Below are 16,760 nucleotides of genomic sequence, written 5' to 3' on the forward strand. Positions count from 1 at the left end.
TTAAAAGCAAATAGTCACCAGTCAGTATTCAGTAGTTAATTCAAGTCATGTCACTTATACAGAACTCACTGTTTTAATGTCATTCTTCTTGTTTAAATGCCAAAGTATATAATTTAATACAATAATTTTCTAGAGCTGAACCACTCAGTGGGGTTAGCACATTTGGACGGATTCACTGACTAGTATGCATAATTGTCCTTCAGAAATGAATAGCCAGTCATTAAATGGAGTGTGCAACAAATTATTAGTGCTTTATTCAGTGCAATGTCTAGGTCATTTGCATGAACCTCATATGCTTATTTCTAAACTAGAATTACAATGGGAAACCAGACGTGTGAAGTACTTGCATTGAATCAGTAGTAAATTGCATCTACAATGAACAGTGCTCTTAGAATCTGAACAAGTCCATCAGTTCCCATGCACTATATATCACGGCGCTAGCTGCAATATCAAAAGGCTGGCAACAGCTCTATACTGATAAGGGACTTATTTTTATAAATTAGCCTCTCCAGATGATCTACTGTCACACACAAAGCTGAGGTAAAGCTCCACCAGACACCCACAGGCTGCTGTTGAGTCACAATCCACGGAACCTGTGTGTTTTGAATTTCCCTTGATCGGAGTTGGCTCCAGCATGGTTTTCTTCTTGTCACCTCTGGCACATTTCCAGGGCACAGGCTGGCAGTCTGTTACCTCTTCACAGAAATGGGACCAAGTGGTCCAGCTACTATTGGCCCTCAGAACCATTGCTGATCCCCGACTCCCCCCTCTCCCTCCGGACTCTCCTGTAGCTTAAAAACACACCCTTTACCCAAAGTCCAATCATTTGAGCGCTCTGGATTTACAGTTTAACTCTTCAGGGGCAGCAATATTGAAAAGCGAATACGTATACAGGCTTTTTAAGGGTTTCTAAACAGTTACACTTTAGAAAGCAGGAGAAATACAGACCCAGACAAAGAACAAACATGTAACTGCATTTCCCTGCTGCACTTTTCTCACCATCTTGGAGCATTCTCTAGGCTTAGGGATGGAGGCCTCTGGGGTGTCCATGATTCCCCTCTCTTTCACATGGCTTCTTTTCAAAATCATGGAGTCTCTCTCCCTCTCTGCTCCAAGTCAGCTTGCTTCCATTGACCCTGGCTCGTTTTGCAGTTAAACAGGATCCTCTGCTGCTATGAAAGCATGCCCATCACTTCCACTCTCCAGCCCAAAGCTTCTCATGTGTCCAAGTCTTCCTCAGTCACATAGCCTATGTGTTTTTTAAAGGCTCGCATCAACATCTTGGTTTCTTTGTTTTGCTACTGGGAATTTTCCACTCTCCACTTCCCCAGCCCCCTCCAGAGAAACTTAGTGGAACTGGTCTTCTGAGGCTTCAGCCATCCCATTGTCCTAAAATGTTTCCACCCGAATAAGCAATCTTTAAGGTCTAATGACTATTGTAATAATTTGGCCTACAAATTTATCCTAATTATGAGCTCAATTCTGAAAAGTATTGAAAGTTTACAAAATGTTACAATAACTTATGACAATACATGTTGATGAGAAAAGGTGCAAAAGGAAGAGAGAGACTAAATTAGTCTACACAAAAATGAGCTATTGATATAATTCAAGGATTATTTTAAGTTCATGGCTAGTAAACAAGAAAAGTGTGGGACCAGAAATCAATTAACCGAAATGGATATGTTGGAAATCAGGCCTAACTGATAGACAAAATAATGAGGGGATAGGTTATTCTTCCCATAGCTCCCTTTTGGAGTCCTTAAAATAAAAGACTTTTGGGGGGGCGGGGGGAAATCAAGAAACAAATGCAGCAATTGAGGACTAAAAGAATGGTGAACCTTGTTTTCCTTCCCAACATGGCTGCCACCACCACTGGCTCTTGGGATTCTGGAATCCCCTGAGACACCATTGGGCCTTCATCATCCTAATCCTGAGATGCTCTGAACAGACTGGGTCAGAAAGAGGCACTCAGATGACACTACCATCTCCATCCACTCTGGCTAGAGCCTGAACCATCTGGGTTGTAAGACTTTGTCAATTTTCCTCCCTTTCCCTGTGTCCTTTTCCTTCCTATCTTATTTCCTATCTCTCTCCTTTTGCCTTATGTCTAATAAGAGTCTGTCTTAGCCAACCAAAATTTCATATTTTGCAATACTGCTGAGAGTCTCTACCAAAGACACATCTCAAAGCAATGCCCTAAACTGCCCGATTCTGGCACAAGTTAATCAAGTCTTGGAATGTCTGAAAAAAACTGTTTTTCCAGCTGTGGAGTTGCAAGTGAAAGTCAACGCCACAGATAAAAGCTGCATTTTCTCCCTTTGCTGTTCTTTACTCTCCCCATTTGTGTGCTTTTGTCTTGTTTCGTCTTCTAGGTAACGGGTTCAGATTTCAACAACAACAGCACCAGCTCATCTCAACTAACTCCCTTTTCTCCAAAAAAGGACATTATCACAATCTTTAATACCATCTAAAAGACTATCATAGAAGTGTTTTCTGTCTAAAGGCTTTTTACAGCTAAAGGGAAAAATGAACAAGGGATGTTAAAATAAAAGCCTGTTTAATACTTCACATTTCAAATATCTCAACTGTTTTTTCCTTTTTTCACTGTATCTGTATTACAAGATTTTTAATGGTGTTTGTACCATAGTATTAAGCATACTAAGGTTTGGTATGCAATTTAATTTTGGACAGCTCCAAGTCATATAAACAGCTTTAACTTTTAGGGTCCATATATTCCATTTAAATGAATACAACATGACCCACATTGTATCTGACCTGGGAGGAACATGCTACTGTCCAGTCAACTCATGGCTGACACTACATTTGAGGTATTCCATTATGTAATGTTATAACATCAAACTAAATTCTTAAGTTGTACATAGACAGCTTCCCCAACTCATCCCACCTGTTCATAGCTAACTGTAGAAAAGAGGCAAGTATTTGCTTACATAAAAACAAATTTAGGTTGCTCCAAAGCAACCTTTGTTTTGGCAGTGAATGTAAACACAGCGGGGTGGGGTGTATTGTGTGGGTGCAAGAGAAGCAGCCAGAAACACCACAGAGGCAGACCGAGAAGGCAGCAGAAAGACAAAGGATAACCAGAGAAGCACTTGTAGCAGGATCCTGAAAGAAATCTAAGAGACAGAGCTTTTTTTGTAGAGTGCTGGCTGGAAAAAGAGGCTCAGGATATAGAGCAAGGAAACATCCAAAAAATACCTTACTCTGAACATCAATTTCTTCTCCTAACAGGAACAATCCCCAAATATTGGCTAACGGTATTTTGTATTTCCCTGAAAAAAAGAGGCAGAAGGGAAGGAGGTGGTAATTATAGTCACAGGTAGAAGGGAATGTACAATCTTCTGGGTGATTACAGCCCCAGGTGTAGTGGCTGGAGAGGAAAAAGATGTTTACCAGAACTCCCTTCCCATCTCACCCCTTCCCTGATCAGCCAGTTCACAAATTAAGAGTCACTTTGGTGCATATTCCTGAGAGATGATTAAATAAACACTAGCTTAAAAGTAATCAAAGAAGTTCCTGGTAACTTTACATTTAAATGTAGATTCCTGCTTTCAATTGTACCCCACAGATACAGGAGGTAGTCAGAGAAGGAAAATAAAATATTTGAATAGAATTATCATACTGAACAAATCCTCTGAAATTTTAATTCCCTGCCGTTTATTTCCTATTTCTCGGCAGACGCCATTCAGAATTTTAAAGTACTCATTTACATGAGAATGCCTTTCTTTCCTATGCTGCAGTCATTTTGTGAATATTTGTGGTGATTAAAGTACTCTATGAAGCCTACGCGCGTGCACACAGAAAAACCTACCCACCCAAGTTTGGCACAAAAAGGTCATATTGCAGACAAAATAAACTGCATCAAATTTACATTTGCATCTGTTGCTGAAGCAAAATGAAATGTCATTGGTGAAAGTGCAATTTAAATAAAATATTCAGATAAGTATGTGTATTATATCCATTTACAACAGGAGGGAAACTTAATAAACCCAAGTTTCAATAATTATTATGCATTGCAAAGAAGCCACAAGGTAAGATCTAGAAAGATTATCACATTCAAATCTGGAGTATTTTCCAAAGGTTTATATAAATTGATTCTTTTTATATAAAACTCGCACTAACTATATATATATATATATATATAGAATCAATTTGTATAATTTATATAGATATAGGAAAGCATAACAAAACTGAAAACAAGAATGCAATGTTTTTCAGGTTTCTCTAGCACCTTAAATTTTCTAATGAAGGAAACATCTCCTGCTGTGTTTCATCAGAAAAAGCCAATAAAAGTTTTATTAAAATGTACCATAACAGAGAAGAAAAGTTTAAAGTAGAGTCTCTGTACAGTGTAATAAGATTTTTGCTCATAAAAATGCTTAAGCTTTCATTAAAAAGATCAATGAACCAAAATAAAATTAGTTTATACAAAACTATATACATGTAAGTCTTGCAGAATACCACTTAGCTGGAAGTATAATTTGTACGATGCAATGTGAATCAGGGCATCTTTTGTGAAAAATATGTAAGTAAAAGTAAAGTAAGTTAGAGGAAAGGACTGAAAAAACTAAGTCCTTAACAAAGGATTAAGGGACATTATAGGGCTGGAAATAAAGCTCAAGTAAAACAGATTTATCCAAAGCAAGTATTGATGAGCTGAAGGAGGGATTATGAACTCTTGAAGTAAGGCCAGGCCACCTGTAGAGCTATGATGTTCCATGTGATGCCTAGCAGACCCTGGGTATAAAAGGAAGGAGAAATGGTGAAGGCATCCCCTTGTACATGTATCTGCACTATGCAAGTCAACCGGCTACACCTCTGGCATGCTTACATTCCACCTGCTTCCTTCTGTACTTTCTTGGCTAGCAAAATCCAGTTCTGAACTTGATGCAAATTTACTGTTCACTAAATAACTGGGGGGGGGGGGGGGCAGAGAGGGAGAGAGGAAGAAAGAATTAAGAAGGCTTATTCCTTCAAAATAAAGTACTTACATCACTGTTAAATGAATTAAAAACACAGTCTGACTGAGGTCCTAAACTTCACTTGCTCCAACAGACTAAATTTGCAGAACTGCAGACAATTTTGTTTTCCCCCATCTCTATGATATGATGTATGTGATGTCCATTGCCACTAAAAGTATCTGAGTGTTGAATGTACAAGTTCAATAATTAAGGTAACCTTTTGTGAGATGTAGTCGGCAGCAACAAGGACCTGGTTCAAGTAGCTAGAGGTTCCTCTTAAAACTGGTAACCATCACCAGACCAAGCTCCACCCAGTAATTCAGGGATCGCTAAATACTTTTCCTGGATGCCCCGAATAGGCAATACTTCCCCGCTCACAAGCACCGAGTCTGTGTATGAAAGAAGGAAAATTTCATTAAGGAAAAAAAGGAATACAGCATCAACTTGGGAAAACACAGCAACCTGTCAAACAAGCAATAAAACAGTCTCCCTTGGCAACATTAGCAATAGTCCAATAACTTGGTTCCTCACCTGCTGGAGTGAATCTTCAATGGGCAAATGTCCCTTTACTACATCACTTCCCCGTTCCCCAACCATTAAGCCTCAGTCAGGTTGGTATCAGTGGGTAGCGATGTCCCAGAGTCAAGATGTGCATTCAAGCAGGCCTGTCTCCAAGCCCTTGGAAAACATTGCATGGTCTGTCTTGTCACTTTACCACCTAAACCCAGCTGTAGTGATTTCAGCTTTAGTTAGTAGCTGGGTAGAAGGGCCCTTACAGGAGTTCACTCAGGCCTGGTCTATACTACGGGGTTAGGTCAAATTTAGCCACGTTAGGTCGATTTAAAAATGAATGTGTCCACACAACCAACCCCATTCCATCGACCTAAAAGGATCTTAACATTGACTTCTGTACTCCTCCCCGGCAAGGGGAGTAGCGCTAAAATCAACTTTGCTGGGTTGAATTTGGGGTAGTGCAGACACAAATCGACAGTATTGGCCTCCCGGAGCTATCCCATGGTGCACCATTGTAACCGCTCTGGACAGAACTTTGAACTCCCATGCACTAGTCAGGTACACAGGAAAAGGCCCGGGAACTTTTGAATTTCATTTCCTGTTTGGTCAGCGTGGCGAACTCAGCAGTACAGGTGACCATGCCGTCCCCCCAGAATTGTAGAGCGTAGAATGTTTCTACTCTCCCCCTATTATCTCCGTCCCTGAGGTTATCGCAAAAAAGGTTAGAAGGCAAAAAAACCCGCACTCGCAATGACATGTTTTCCGAGCTCATGCAGTCCTCCCATACTGATAGGACACAGCTTAATGCATGGAGACATTCAGTGGCAGAGGCCAGGAAAGAATTAAGTGAGCGCGAAGAGCGGAGGCAGGACGCGATGCTGAGGCTAATAGGGGAGCAAACAGACACGATGAAGCATCTGTTGGAGCTGCAGGAAAGCCGACAAGAGCACAGACCCCCGCTGCATCCACTGTATAACTGCCTAGCCTCCTCCCCATGTTCCATAGCCTCCTCACCCAGATGCCCAAGAACTTGGGGGGGAGGCTCCGGGCACCCAGCCACTCCACTCCAGAGGATGGCCCAAGCAACAGAAGGCTGTCATTCAAACAGTTTGATTTTTAGTGTGTCTACAATAAGCAACATGACCTTGTCCTTCCCTCCTCCCCCACCCCTACCATGACCGTTATCTCATTTTGTTTTTTAATGACTAAAGAAAGAATGCATGATTTCAAAACAATAGTTCTTTTATTTTGAAGGGGGGAGGGTGGTTGCAGAAGGAGGGACAACTGACAACATGTACCCAAAATCACCCGTGACAATGTTTTTGCCTCATCAGGCATTGGGAGCTCAACTGAGAATTCCAGTGGGCGGCGGAGACTGTGGGAACTGTGGGATAGCTACCCACAGTGCACTGCTCCTTAAGTCGATGCTAGCCATGGTAGGGAGGATGCACTCCGCCAACTTAATGTGCTTAGTGTGGACATACGCAATCGACTGTATAAAATCGATTTCTAAAAATAGACTTCTATAAAAATTGACCTAATTTCGTAGTATAGACATACCCTAAGGTTTACAATTATCAAACAATCCTCCCAATGGCACTGGATCCTCAGTGGAGGAGAGGCACACAGAACCTATGAGCAGAGTTCTTGCCTAGTCATGCACTTCTTGCTCTTTCCCATTTTTTCCTCTCTGTTCAGTTCAGTTCTATTGGCTAACTAATTCTGAGATTTTGCAGTTATGGTGACTCTCAAAGAATCACTGGAGGAATTCTGGGTAGTGTAGTTTTAGCCATGTGGGTCCCAGGATATTAGAGAAACAAAGTGGGTGAGGCAATATCTTTTATTGGACCAACTTCTGTTGGTGAGAGAGAAACTTTCGAGCCACCCAGAGCTCTTCATGCAGAAGAGCTCTGTGTGGCTCAAAAGCCTGTGTCTCTCACCAACAGAAGTTGGTCCAATAAAAGATATTGCCTTGTCTCTCTATGCAGATGAAACTCACCCTAACAGATGGGAGAAGAGAGCTCCTTATCCTCTAGAGCTTCAGGCCACAGTGGTTACGTTAACAATCCTAAATAGACAAATGGGTCAAGTTACAGCATTTCCACCAGCACTCACCTTCACCTCCTCCCAGAGCAAAGGAAACAAAGTTAAATGCTCAAAATTACTAAACCAAATATATTCACCCAAATAGCCTCAAACAACTGATGGACATCCTCAGTGAGGGAGACCATAAAACAGAATAAGCCTGACTCAATACCAATCTGTCCCGAACTTTGAAAGGCTGAACAAAGACAACCAGGATGATCCCAAATGCCTTTGCAGGTCATAAGGCAAAAGATGGTCCTGAAAGTACGTTGAGCCTTGACTAACTATCCTTTAAGTTAAAAATACAAATATGGGGACCGGAAGCTGTTTGCCAACATACCCACTGCTTCTGGATGGGGAGAGAATACTATTATGACCTTTCAGGTCACTGCTGGGTACCTTAATAACCCTCCTTTCCTCGTGCTGGAGGAAAGAATCTAGCCAGGAGAGGGCACTTAACCAGCTCAACATCTAGCTGGTTCAGCGATCCATGATCCCTGGAGTGCAGACAAACAAAGCAACATCTTGAGGCTAGGTAGTGAGCCAGAGGCTGTCAAAGCACAGGAGCAGCAGCTATAGGAGCTAACTGTGGGAGGGAAGGCCAGGTAGCAAGAGGTCTGAGTAATGGGACTGAAAGCAAAGAGCTGAGCGGGGAAGCAACCTGTTGCTGGCAACTGGTCAAAAATTGCAAGAGCTTCAGGATACAGCGTGGTAACCTGTAAGCAGGAGAAACGGCACAACTGTACATGCAACATCAGGAGGACAATGCAAACAGGCCCCCTACAAGTCCATGGAAGAGAGAGCTGGTGGATTTACAGGCCAATGTTAATTGCCTCAGAGAGAGGGTGGACTGGAGGGGAAATTTCTCGTGCACTAGGCCTGAGGAGCATCATCTTTATATCCCCGTATCCTTTAAATATCCCTGAGTTATGAACTATTGGACTGATCAATGGTCCAAGTGTGACAGTAATTGTACCTAGAGTATTTGATTTATTTCTAGTAACTTAGTTCAGTTACTTCCTCTCAACTTCAGAGTGCTAATGAGAACCCATCAGTCTAGAGCCTTGTGTTTGGAGCATATCTAGTGCTTGCTGTCCCCAGCTCATGCTACCAGACATCTAGCAAGGACTGTACTACATCAGTGCTCTGCAGTGGGTTCAGTTACAGAGATACTCTTCTGGATTGTGTCATTCAAACTCTTCCTATGTTTGAGGTTTCAGAGTAGCATACCACAGCTCTCTATGGATAAAATCTCAGACCTTCCCAATTGTTGTAATTATGTTACCCTCTAATAGTGGACTCTCAGAAGATAAAAATTCTAATACTCCAACGGCTAACAGATTCTCCTTTCGTTTAAGAGACAATGGCAGATATCTTGGAAACGGTCCCAAATTCCACCTCCGCTGCTGATCCTGAAATTTATATGGCCTTGTTGATTAGCTGAGTTGGCCAATGATCAACACAAAACAATTCTGCGTGGTAATCGGATATTCACTTCATTGAACCAAATAGCATTCCACAACAACATTTTAAACCATATAAGTCACCATATTAACTTATAACTCCCACAACTATAACTCACAATTTAGGCTATTCAGAAATGGACAGTAAATAAGGTTAGAGAACTGGACTCAGATAAACACAAGGGTGAGGAAAAAGAAAGAAGAGTGAGAGGCTGATTTAAATTAACCTTCAATAATAATCTCCCTTTGGATACCATTTGTCAGCATTTAGCAGCAAGGTGAAGTGACTTGTGCAAGTTTACCCAGCAGGCCAGCGACCGAGTTGGGAACAGAACCCAGTTTAGTGCTGTATCCACTAGACCACACTGCCACTTTTGCCTTAAAGATTTAAATGAACAACAGTCAATATCTTTTTTTTTTCTTATGGCCTAATCCTGGCCCTGAGTACTCTGGCTGTTTGCTGGGATCTCGCAGGATCTAGAGAATAGTAATCTTTGCTCCTCAGGAACAAAAAACAAAAGCAAAGCTGCTCCCAGGCCACTACTATAATCTCAGAGCATTGATATGCTCTCACTCATGGATGAGGAATGGCTGGTCAATCCACATGATCATGTAACAGCTGGGCTATGCCCCATTCCTTCCTAACATAGGACCTCCCGCAAAGTAGAGTGCCGAGCAGAAGTCCACTAGAAGCAGGGCATAATGAATCCCTGCATATTGTTCTCAAATCCTGAACCCCATTCCATAGTTGTCTGGCAACTGCTGAGGAAGAGGTAATACTGGGCCCACATTGCATTAGTTAGTACTAATGGATTATAGTGTATCACAGAAAACACTCAACAAATGCAGCTAGTTCATTCCTTCAGGCTTTCCTGGCGTTCTTTTTTTAAACTTTATTTTACGTGCATCCATAATTTTAATTTAATGGTTCAATTAACACAAAAATGTGCCTTTTTTGAACAGCTTGCTGTTTTCTTTTCAGGAATAATATAAATGTCAGTTATTGTTCAATTCATTTTACAAGAAGTTCTCAAGTTAAAATATTGCAAATAGTCCTCTCAGTCTTATAAATTAGCATTGAACATTACTAAGCCTCTGAAAATAAAACTGAATAGTACCCAGAAATATCTTGTGCAATAATCATGTAGTATAGAGATTTTAATCTAATAAGCAAATAGAATTCTTGATAATCACACATTGCTTAGCAAACTCGCTAAACATGCATATCATATAATTTGAGTCAGAGAGTTCTTGTATTTTCCTGCTGCTTCTTGGTAACATCCATCTACCTTTCAGTGATATTGTACTTCTAATCAAGCTACACAATCCCACCATCCACAGTTCTAACAAAAAAGCAGTGCTTCTAAAGTTGTGACACCCAAGATTAATGCGTCGGTTACATTATGTCATATTCTGCAATGTACTAATTACATGTTGACACCTACAGTCAGTGTGGGTGCATTTTATGTATGGTAAGGAAGCTTTCAAATACAATAGACTAGCTATCAGTATGAGCAATGGATATAAATACTTAATTTCCTCATGACCACAATGATATTTGACAGATGGATAATGTTGTACCAATATACAGGGTTGCTAAAGCACACAATGCATGGTTTGAGGAGATAAGAGGAGAGCTGGCATCTCTGGTGATGAAATTTGGAGACTGGGATCCCTCTACACATTTTTCCCCAGGATCCCTTCATGATCTGCTTATGGATAATTCATTAGTATTTGTCTTTCTACTGTTTACAATTCAGACGAACAAATACCAGATCAAGCACGCTGGGACTTTACAAATGTGTTCTAGTTCAACATAGTTGAAACATGGGGTGTGTGTGTGCAGGGGAGGAATAAAGGGGATGAGGCATTGAGAAATGCAAGATGTTACACGTATAGTTTCTATGGCAATCTCAGGGGAGGACAGATGCCTTTAGCAAGTAGGGTTTCAGATTAAAAGGGTCCAAACAAACAGGGTTAGGAGTAACCGTGCTCTGGTTTCCAACCCTAGTGGAATAGTAGTCTACTGATGATTGACATTAAGTAGTCAATACACAGTGGAGAGATATTGGCTGGCTTTAAGGATCAATCACATTCCAAAGGATTATACAAAATCCAGAGGGGGCCTAGCCAATTTAAATTAAAATGTGGGATTTAGCTAAGTGGAGTGATACTACAATTATTTGTGGGTTTACACTTCTAACTGCACCTTTGATGTAATGACAGGTATGAAGAGCGAGAGCACTGGGTGAAATCCTGGTTCCACAGACAAAGGACAAGACACCCATTGGCTTCTGTGGGACACCAGGTATTCATACACTACGCACTCAAAGGTCATTTACAATTTTTAATTAACAAAAAATCCTTATATATATAAAAATAGACATGGTATATGGTAAACCACCGCTAAACTCAGGGAAGAAATTGCAATACACTGAAGCGTAAATTCTCTGCCAAAATAGCAACCTCAAGGTTCTTTGATTAACTTTAATTTAAACACGTATTTAACATGGAAAATATAAAGAGAGAATATTGTAGTTCTTTATTCTGTCAGCGTTTCAGGTTTAAAGATGAATTAATGATTTTGTTTAGCTTCTCTTCCAGCATGCACCTTTGCAGTAGTGTATGTGTCACACTGTAATGAAACCAAGATCATTTCCAGAGACTGAAGTGATTTTGTTGCAGATGAGATGTAGCGGTATTCTTAAAGTCTCACGACCATTAAAGAATAATCAGAATATTAAGAAAATCTAAATTACAAAATCAAAATAGCTAAAAGCTTAGCAGCCAAAGAAAAACCAATACCAATGAGAAAAAGTAAAATATTCAACTTTTTCTATTGGTTAAGTGTATGGATGCTTGTCATTGTCCATAAATTTGCAGCTAATTTTCAGTTTATTTTAAATCAATTCGGGGAAGAAGGGTAGTGTGAAAAATCAAAATGCATGAACAGTTTTTAAAGTAAGTAACAGATAAAAGCATTTCATAATGAAGTGGAATTAAATAGATTCTCTTCTCAGCTCTGAGCAGTTATTTCCAATATTCCTTTAATTGATGTACAGTATAGCAGGATAAAATAGGAAGAACACGATAATTTTTTTCTAAGATATATTTCAAATGTCATAACATACTCCGATATTTTTGATGAAAAATATAGGATTATGGCTCTTAATCTCAAAGATTTGTCTTAACTTCTGAAGATACAAGGCCATATTATGTTGCACCCTGGCTTGCTTGCAACTAATATAATATGTTTTCCTTTGATTTGTTGAGACTCTTAGGTTCACTGAAATCATGAGGACTAGAACCTTAACTTTCATTTAAAAAAAAAAAAAAAGGGAGAGCTTCATAACCTCCAGATATCATGAGTCTCCCAATGAAGTTGTGATTTGGCATCAATGCCCCGTGGGCATTAAGATCTGCCAAGACAAAACAGGGATCAACAATTCAGGTCTAGTCCTGTGTGGGTCCAAATCATAGATCAGCTTGCTATCCTCAGGGCTATTCAAGCCAGCCTGGAGGTCCACAATATGGGATTAAGAATATTACATTCACTTCAGGATTTGGCTAAAGCTGTATTATAACAGAGCCTAATTCAAAGTACTACCCCCTCTAGATTTCCAGAGTCTACATTAAGCGTGAGGATTCAGCTTACCTCTCCAATACCTGGATACAGTCAGACCTCAGTTTCTTCACTACAGTGTCTCAGTCGCCCTACACTAGTCCACATTGTCCTTTTGGTACAGGGATAGTTTGGATGATTTAGACCTCCAGCCAAAGCAAGAGTCCTCCCATTCTGTGACGAACAGTCCAAATGAAGACAAAGATCTTCTCCCCTTCGCAAAGTCCTTCTCCTCTGAGCCACGGTCCTCTGTCTGGGGTCTCAATACTCTCAGTAACAGCCCTTCACCCTTTAGTCACATTGGTACCAGCTCACACCCCCCACTTCAAGTGGCACATCTTAGTTAAGGAGGAGTCATTGGCTATCCTCTACTCCCCTGTTCCATCCCTGTTTAGAGGAATAGCCATTTCTTCCAGCCTGAATGTACCACTCCACTCCCCAGGTGGTGGCCATTTTCTGACTCCATCCCAAACAGGAACCCAGCAATCTCTGACCCTCTCCAAGAGTCACTTTTTTATATAACTCTGCTCTCACATGAGCATTCCTAGTCATGTGACCTCTTCAGCTACATGCTCTGTGAGGAACCTAGGCAAAAGGTGAGAGATGCCCAGATTCCCATGTGAAGGGCCAGAGCACCTTGTGCCAAGGAAGAGTGAGTTCACAAAGAGTTCCAGGGAGGGCTGCGCCCATTTGGAGTGTATATGAAAAAAAACAGTGTGTTTTTGTGTATTTCACCAGCTAATTTGCTTGTCAAAATCTTCATTAGGATTTCAGAGCACAACCCATCCCCCTTTGATCAATTATAATAAAATTTAAAAACAAAAGAAAACATATTCTCGTTTTCTAGCTTATGACATTAAGAGAGGCTATAGATGGAATCACTTTCTTGGATCTCAATACAGTGTACCGATTCTTTTCTATGTACAGTACATGTCATTCCCTAAACACCTGTGTCCAAACACTTGGCATATAGCTTATGTCATTCTACTGTCATTGTTTTAATGGTATTCCATTCCTTGGTGTCTGACAATTAGCCTGTTTTCACAGAATGCCTGACTTATTTTAAATGTCTCAAATCAGTTATTTAATACAGCAATCATTAGAAATTTCCTGTTGTGTATGGAGAAACTCAGGGCCAGATTTTTAAAAGGTATTTAAGTGCCTAACTCCCACTGGGTCTCAGTCCCTATTATATGTAAATACATTATTATACAGATCAGCAGTATTCTAAAAATATTCAAAAGTAGTGACTACTCAGAGTAGAAAGTTTGTAGAAATGTTAACAGTGAAAGTGATTCATTCTATAAGGTACATGTCTGAGCTCTCCTTTTCCAGCACATTCTAACTTCTGATTACATTTTATTGTAGTGACACAATCTATTTTTATTCTAGCTTTTTACAAGTTGGTTCCACTGAAGACCAAAAACTTTATCATAAAGCAAAACAGGATTTACCAGAACTGCAATGTTATCTCATCCTTGTCATCACAACAGAAGAATTATAAGGAAATAATCTTGCAGTTCTATCGACTCTGAACCACTTTTGACTGTAATAATTGCATTTTTAATAAGTACAGGGTTCTGCCAAGTTTCTGCTCACTGCAAACTCTTCCTGTAATTTGCTGCATAAGCAGATGTATATATTCCAAATTATTACAGGGGAAAATGGCAGGGGGGGAGGAAGCACATGGAAAATAGATGCATAAATATTTTATGTTTCAGCTAACTTTTATGTAAATATATATATACACACACACACACGACGGTAAAAAATGCAAGTAGTAAGAGCTGTGATATCTCAGAAAAAAAAAATCTTCCTAAGAAACAAAGTCACCTAAGGAGAGCTTAATTAATATTAATCTCAATAACATTCAAGGAAAAGAATTATATAAATATGCTGTTTTCACTGGCACAGGAGAAAGTCTTGTCCTCTAGGAAAGTGACTATTATTTGATTGGGCTACAGGGTAAGCACACACGGGCAGAATAATTTCTTTCAACACAATTGTTTATAGGACTTCAGAGTAGTTTATGGCTTGATTCTGCACCACTTAATAGGATTTTTGCCACTGACTGCAGTGTGTACATGCCTGAGCCTTTACAAAGTAGCAGATTATAAGCTTCCATATACCTTTTATTTCACTAGATGTCCTGTAGGCAATTAATTTACCATTTACTGCTTAGACATAAATGTTCAAAATCCTAAAACAAAACAACCTGGGACATTTTAGCACACACTTTGTGACTGAGGGGCTTGGTAAGATCTGAGTAGTACAACCCTGTCTTGACGCACTTCCCTTTATTTGTATCTACATTGGTTAAAATTACACCCCTTTTCTATTGGGCATCCATCATACACAAGCCAGTAATGGCCTAGTGCAAACTTTGAACTCTATGCTCCCTCTGTGCAAACCACATGGACAATTAATGCAAAAACCTCCCCTATCACTCAAGGCCATGGAGCTCAGACAGCAAGACCTCTTTGTGAGTTTTTCTGTAACATGGCCTTAACCTATAGAAGTGACCATTCCAATTAGTAAAAAGAACAGGAGTACTTGTGGCACCTTAGAGACTAACAAATTTATTAGAGCATAAGCTTTCGTGGACTACAGTCCATGAAAGCTTATGCTCTAATAAATTTGTTAGTCTCTAAGGTGCCACAAGTACTCCTGTTCTTTTTGCGGATACAGACTAACACGGCTGCTACTCTGATTCCAATTAGTGTGGCTTATGCCCTCCATCACTCATACTGCCTGCTTTATCCATATGGCCCAAGGGACACATGGATTTTTGCAGAAGGGGAAGGTGGCCAACCAGAGAGAAAGGAATATCCCACTTAGACCTTTTTTACCTCTCCTCCTACTGGGGGCAGATGTGGTGGAATACAGGCCATTAATGTTATTTGGGGTCAAGAAAGGCTCAGTGTTGTGGATAATTTGGAGAAGCACCTGTACTGGGCAAACACAGCAGAGAAACATGTTCCTCAGACATTCATTTGGATTTCTAGTGAATTCGCTCTGGTCATTCTCATGTTTTAGTCCTTACTTTCCATGGAAACATAAGAAATTGAGATTTACTGACATTAATGTTCATGCAAACATGTTAAAATTGCATACACAAGTATTTACAGAAATCAAATTTTAAAAGTCTCACACTGAAATATTTGCATTGGAAGTGCTTACATGCTCTTCCAGCCAGGGAAACACAGTAAACACTCTGATTAGGAATATGAATTATTGAATACTTGTAAATGTTATGAGCAACCCATCCAAAGGATAAAAATTCTCAACAACATAATTTGATGAAACAGGATGATATGATAGTGGATAGTTCATGAGCTGAAATTCAGTGCAAATTATTCTTCATCCTAGCAATGACCCACATACTTTGTCACTAACGTATGTCAACCTAAGACATAGGAAACAAAAGTGTGGGCACTCAGCAAGACAGTAAGGTTTAGGCGCCTGTCTGGCATCACACCGAGACACAAAAGGATAAACACATGAGTTTGAAAAAAAGACGAAAGGCACCTTGCAAACTCAGAAGATGCTACTTGCCCATATTGTAAGAAGAAAAGACAGAAAGAGTCATACTTAAAATGAAATGGAGAACAACGTAGGGACATGCAACAAATGTCATCTTTAGCTAAGACAGGGTGTTCAATAATTTGCTAAAACTCACCAGGGCCAGGATAAGGAGGAAGATACAGACATTACTATGAGTTTTCTTTGCATGGGGAGTCCTGCTAGCCACGGAATGATATTTCATTGAAAGTTACTCCATGCTGTTGCCTCTGAACACAATCAAAATTATTCCTGGCAGCTGCCAGCCACAGAATTCCTGAATGCAAGTTCCTGACCCCAGCTGACCAAAAGAAAGATAACCTGGTTTTACAGAGGAAGATTTAATGTCATTTTTGTCACCGTGTGTTTGGATATTCTCTTCGTTTTTATAGTTCCCCCTCTGAGTTTTTAAACAAACAATATTTAATGGATTCTAGACTTTCTTCCAAGTGTCTGACCAAATACTAGAGGGAGTGTATTTCTATCCCTAACAATCAGATCTTCTCATAGAGATTCTGTCAGGAGTGCAAGTAGGGC

General features: G+C 40.1%; 1 long non-coding RNA gene across 1 annotated transcript in view; it reads right to left on the reverse strand.

The window, feature by feature from the left end:
• Nucleotides 1–253: 253 nt before the first annotated feature.
• Nucleotides 254–16,760, reverse strand: part of LOC135973571 (uncharacterized) — a 41,096-nt gene continuing 24,589 nt past the window's right edge. Inside the window, exons 2-4 of the long non-coding RNA XR_010590477.1 lie at nt 5,197–5,368; nt 3,222–3,290; nt 254–1,389 (exon numbers count right to left, since the gene is read on the reverse strand). This is a non-coding gene — a long non-coding RNA (uncharacterized LOC135973571). The remainder of the gene's footprint in view (nt 1,390–3,221; nt 3,291–5,196; nt 5,369–16,760) is intronic.

Source organism: Chrysemys picta, chromosome 9, assembly GCF_011386835.1.
Source record: "Chrysemys picta bellii isolate R12L10 chromosome 9, ASM1138683v2, whole genome shotgun sequence".
Lineage (NCBI taxonomy): Eukaryota > Metazoa > Chordata > Testudines > Emydidae > Chrysemys > Chrysemys picta.